The sequence below is a fragment of the Chenopodium album genome, chromosome 16 (genome assembly GCF_948465745.1).
Source record: "Chenopodium album chromosome 16, dcCheAlbu1.1, whole genome shotgun sequence".
Taxonomy (NCBI): Eukaryota; Viridiplantae; Streptophyta; class Magnoliopsida; order Caryophyllales; family Amaranthaceae; genus Chenopodium; species Chenopodium album.
The window spans coordinates 21,786,064-21,791,733 of record NC_137849.1 but is presented as its reverse complement, the minus strand read 5'-3'; the positions used below and the strand labels follow the sequence as shown (position 1 = coordinate 21,791,733).

General features: G+C 43.0%; 1 long non-coding RNA gene across 1 annotated transcript; it reads left to right on the top strand.

Annotated features, from left to right (window-relative positions):
- Window positions 1-2,478: 2,478 nt before the first annotated feature.
- Window positions 2,479-5,244, top strand: LOC145585023 (uncharacterized). The gene is made up of 3 exons (XR_014100515.1): window positions 2,479-2,880; window positions 4,120-4,253; window positions 4,337-5,244. It is a non-coding gene; the product is annotated as an uncharacterized LOC145585023 (long non-coding RNA).
- The last annotated feature ends 426 nt before the right edge of the window (window positions 5,245-5,670 follow it).

Below are 5,670 nucleotides of genomic sequence, written 5' to 3'. Positions count from 1 at the left end.
CTGATTGGTCCACATAGATAGGGTATTTTTACCCAAAACATTTGCCCCTCATAGGTAGCACGTGGCGGGCCACGTGATGCCTGTGACACGCGGCATTCCGAGAGTGGTGAACATTAAAAAGATTGTTCACCTTCTAAGGTGTGACAAGGATGCCCCCGTTTTACCCCTCTATAAATAGGGTTTTACCCCCCTCTTTTCCCCTCACTTTACTCAATCACTTTTACTTCTTAGAGAGAGAAAGAAAGAATTCTAGAGAGAGAGAGACTCTGCCCCCGCCTGTAGCGAGTTTCAAGTTTCCATTTGTGTTTTTGAGGAACACATCCGGTCACCGTTTGTAGCAATTTTTAGATTTTCCGGAGTTAAGCTAAAGGTAACCGCCTCTATTCTCTTTAATGTTATACTTTCCCGCTTGTGTACTTAGACTTCCAAAATAAAAATGGACTCTCCATCGATACGCACGGCACCACCTAGGTCTTTCAGCTGGTCTCCTGGTACGGCTGAATCTAGAACCGAGGGTGCCTTTTTTGGACATTCGGACCTGCTTTTCTCATCCCCGAACCCCTCCGTCTCTGTGTCTATGCAGGACACCATGGCCAGAGTCAAACAAACGGCTATCAAGCCTAGGAAGCGGCGCGCTCGGGAAGTGCCGCTAATGAAATTATTCCGGATGAGGAATATGAGGGTTCGGAGGAGCAGGCAAAGTCTTCTCCGGGTGGCACCCCTTCAACCCCAAGTGACTCAATCTTGGGGGAGTTAGGCGGCGAGGACATTGCCTCTTCCCAAGGCTCTGATGGAGAGGAGACTGGCGGAGAGGAAGCCGCTGAACGATCCGGATCAAAAGCATCAAGCTCTGATCAAGGAGATATTGCGGCTGACTACCAGCAGCCGGTTAAGGGGCCAGTCCTGCCAAACCCCTTAGAGACTAGGATGCTTCCTAGAGATCTTGCTGCTATGAGAGGTAGCTTCCAAGCATTTGCGGATGCTCATCCGATTGGGGAAGGTTGGAGAATAGAAGTTCCGCCTGCTGAGGCGACGATTGCCTGGGAAGACAACATTGAAAACGCCAACAACTGCTTCGGCTGTTATGAAGCCGTGATTAAAGTCGGCCTTCGTTTTCCCCTCCGTAAGGGTATTAAGAAAATTTTGAAGGGGTATGATTTAAGAGTCTGGCAACTTACCCCAAATTCATGGATTAACATACTTAGTTACATCACCGCCTGCGAATTCCAAAATATAGAGCCAAGTTTTGCGGCCTTTGCTTATATGCACTACATGAGCCGGGCACCAGGCGGGTATGAGGCATGGTACACACTAACCACCCATCCGCAATACCTGATGTCCTTGGACAAACCGTCCAAGTGGACCGCTGGAAGGAGAAGTTTTACATGATCTCCTCGCCCAAATTAGGACACAACCGGTTCCTACACCGGTACAATAAGGATCCGGCTTTACTTGGGAAGTAATGTGCCCTCCTCCGCATTTCGTTTAGGGCTTACGAACAAATAATGGAGTCCGAGTTCTTTGAGACTACGACCGAGCTCGTGGAGGATGGGACCCATATAATTGTTCCAAAGAACTGGATACCCCATCCAGATTTTTTGAAGGATGAGGCCTTTCTTTCCGCCTGTGGGCTTAGCACCATGTTCCCACGAGGTAGATTTACTATACATCCGGCAATTTGCCGTCTATATTAATGCCTTAACTATTTTATTGATCTATTTAACCAACTGTTTCCTTTCTTTTTTGCAAAAGACGCACGGAACATGGTTGACCCAAACAAAACGCCTGCAAAACCGGCTGCTCAGTTGAGGAAAGAGCAGTTGCTAGAGAAGAGAGCTGCCTTGGAGGCCAAGGAGGCTAAGAAGAATGGGGTAAGGCCGCCTGCCATGCTTTATAGCTTTTTTGCATTAACTTAATCAATTCCCCGCTCCATTACGAAGCTGTTCAAGCGGCCGGGGGATGAGCTAAACAAAACCCTGGCTAAGACGGCAAGAAAGAATCCTCCTCACTCCACCTCTTCAGCCAACCCAGATCGACCCACAATCGGGGGTAAAGGCCCGGCTGTGTTGAAAGCTCAAAGCTAGCTGCTGGGAAACAGTCGGATGCCTCTACGGCATCGAAGAGTGGCGAACCACTCAATGTTGCAGCCAGCACTGCAACGGCTGAAGGGGTAGAGTCCTCCCAGCTTCGCACTCAAGGTAAGTGATAGGGTCATTAAAGTATATTATTTTTATATATTAAACTCTTGATTTTTTTATCAACATGTGATTATTTAAGAGTATTATAAATATTTTTTTTCCCGGACACGAGATACTACTATTTTTATTTATTTGTTTGTAGGAAAGAAGATTATGGTAGCAAAATGCATTTAGCCATTACTTGGATCAAAAGAAGTGGAGCTCACAAGACTGAATTAAGTCACATATTTTAAGCCCAATGATGTTTGAGTGTAAATAGCCACATGGGCCTTGAGGTACACCAACATTTCACACAGAAAGGCAAAAGAAAAGTGGGAAACTGAGAGTTTCACTCACTGTAAACCATTGAGCGATTTTTGCAAGTATCAATCATAACAACAAAGAAGATAGAGATGGAATTGGATAGTTATTGGAGCGAAAAACTCGAATTTGCAGGAGACCGAAGACTCCAATGGATATACATGGAGATGCCGAATTGGAGGGAGATCCGTATTTTTGGGGATTTTTCTGGGCTAGGTTTCGCCAATAAATGGAGGAATTTATCTCAAATTTTAGGGGGTATCTAGCAATGAACAGAGAGAAGTGATAGGAGAAGAAACAAACAGAGAACCCAAGCTGAGGGCAACGAAGAGGAGGCAACTCAGTTCAGTTGATGTTGACTCTCCTTCTACTAGAAAATTTGGTATTGTAATTTTGATTTGGATTTTCTTGTTATTGAATTATCAGTTTCTCGTTCACTTTTGATTAGTTTGCTAGTTTAGATGATTTGCTTTGATAATTAAAGAGAAAAAGTTAGTGCTTTGAACTCCTTTTATTAATTCTTTGCTACGTTAGTTTAATGGAATTTGGCTAATTAATTTTATTTATCTAGCTATAATATGTCAGTACTTCTTACTTGGATCATTAGTTATAATATGAATTGTATAATTTCTACTTTTGTTATTCAATTTTCGTATCTTAGTATGTCAGGCTAAATTATTAGTGGGGTAGGGAGATCAATTATGTATTGGATTGTGAGAATTGATATGTTGTAGTTCTTGGGTATAATGTTTATATTCTTAATTGGTTTGATAATCCGCTTGAATATTACGAACTAGTTGATTATGTTTGAGACCGACCATCTTTTGTATAATTTACTAATTTGATGACTAGAGTATTAGCTTGTGATCCGTAATTGTTCTAGTTAATACCATTAGTAGTGATTAGGTGTTTTATTGGTGACTAAAACTTGTCGTAACACCTAAGATTATCAACCCTTTGAGTTGCACAAGTCCGAGCTAGTGAGATTTGTGGCTTAAGTTAATTACTTCCTTGTTATTAATGCGGCTAATTAATCGAGTCTAAAGAGCTTGTTCTAGATTATTAGTTAGTTAGATAATATTCCGAGAGCTCGTTTGGTGTATTTGCAATTAAGGGAGGTTTTGAATGCTTGTTTGTGTTCATTGGTTAATATTAAGATATAAACGTAATTTGTATATTTGATGAGCAATAATTAATACTCCAATGTTATAATACATCTCCCGATTCCCTATTTTATTATTCTTGTTATTATCATATTTCATTTTTTATTAGTTTATTTCTCCGTGCTTTATTTGTTATCTAGTTAGTAGTTTATTTATTAGATCATATCATTATTTCTTCAAAACAGGGGTTTCTAATTTACACAAGTAATAATTTGATAATCCAATTCTCTGTGGGATCGACCCTAGCTTACCCTACTACATTTTAGGAGGTTTTAGTTAGGTTTATTTTTGGTAGACACGCGACAGTCGTGTCAGTAAGGCACGAATCGAACTCCCTTAGTCGCTTGACTTCATGCGAGTCAAAACTCGGGTCAGCCCGTCTGGAGGTTCGATGAGTAGCCGGCATGAGTCGGGTGCCGCTTGTGCTGCTTTCTCACCAAGTACTTCTTTTGGTGCAGATGCTCCCTCAAGGCCGCCTGACGTCTAAGCGTTTGCCAAGAGGATGGTGAGGTCTCTGACCAGGTCAAAGAAGAATTATGTGCCTGATGTGTAGGCGGTGGATTTCAACAGAATCCAAGGCCTGCTGGCTGAGGTAACTTAGTCTTTACTTAGTACTTCATTCTTTTTCCTTTCATATTTTCAAGTGTTTTGCTAACCGTCTGACCCCTTTTCAAGCGATGTTGAGGGTAAACGGACTGAGGATCCCCTTCAGGCGGAAGTAGGAAGAGGTAAATGATGCTAAACAAAGGGCCACCCAAGCTCTCAACTGTGATGAATACAGTAAAATAATGTGTGATGTTGAAATTAAAGCAGTAGAGTTGCAACAAGAGGAGCTGGTTAAAAAATTAACGTCTATTAATGACGCCGCCAATAACCAGGTGTCCAAGCTTGAACTGGAGCTTAAAAATGACCAATCAGACCTCAAGACATTGGAGGGGGCTGATCAGGAAAATACCAAGCTAAGGGAAGATGTCAGCCGGCTAGGGGTTGAGCTCGTTCAGCTGAGAAAGCCAGCACCAAGAAGAGATTGCCAAGGAGCAAAGCCGGCTGGTTGCTGAGAATGAGCAGGACACTGAAGCCCGTCTGAGGATTGCCTAGGGACTGCTCCACCCAATCATTGAGTTTGAGGTCTTCACGTTGAGAAATGATTACGCCACTGAGGTGTATGATGCTCAAGTGTTGAATGAGCAGGCTCCCCCTCCATTTAAGGCATGGGCCTTAGAGCAAGGCTTTGAGGTTTCAGATGATGAGGAGGAGCCGGTTGCGGATCTGGCTGATCATGTCCAGACTGATCAAGTCCATGGTGAGCAAGTCCTAGCTGAGCAAAATGAAGAGAACCTCTCAGCCGGCCAGGACCAGATGGAGCAGACTCAGCAGCCCTAGTTCAGCCTCCCTTGTATTTTCTGCGGCAGTATGTCATCTTATTCTCTCTGGCTTGTGAGCCGAGTATGTTTATTTTTTATCGACTAAGGAGTCGGGTAACAATTTTTATTTCTTTTCATCCGGATGTCTATCCAGTTAACAATATTACCCGGCCTTGACCGGTTTTGAATGGAATTTGCCGACTGAGTCAGTTTGATGAATTTGTTTCAATTTTTGCACTTAAATTTTGCAATTTTTGCCTATCTTTTTTTAAGCATGCGACAGTCAGTATACCGGCTACTCTTACCCTTGGCGGCTGTGTGGTTGGTTTTAGTTTTCTTTGATTGATTGACTTGGGAATTTTTGATACTTTAAGGAGTATGAAATGTTCCTAAGTCAATCAATCACAGTAGTGATTGCCCCAAACCAAGTACACAGCCGTCCACAAAACCAGTAAGTAGCCGTTTGCCCAACCGGAGAGTTAGCTGTACCATAGCCCTTCACCTCCGTCTGGGTTATTCGTAATCCAGTTAAATTGTCTTTTGACATGGCAGGAGGCAAATTGTCGCCTGGAACTTGATGAGGCAGGAGACAAATGGTCCGCCTGACAAATGGCCCCCATACAGCTTTAAGGCCGTCTAGGGTAC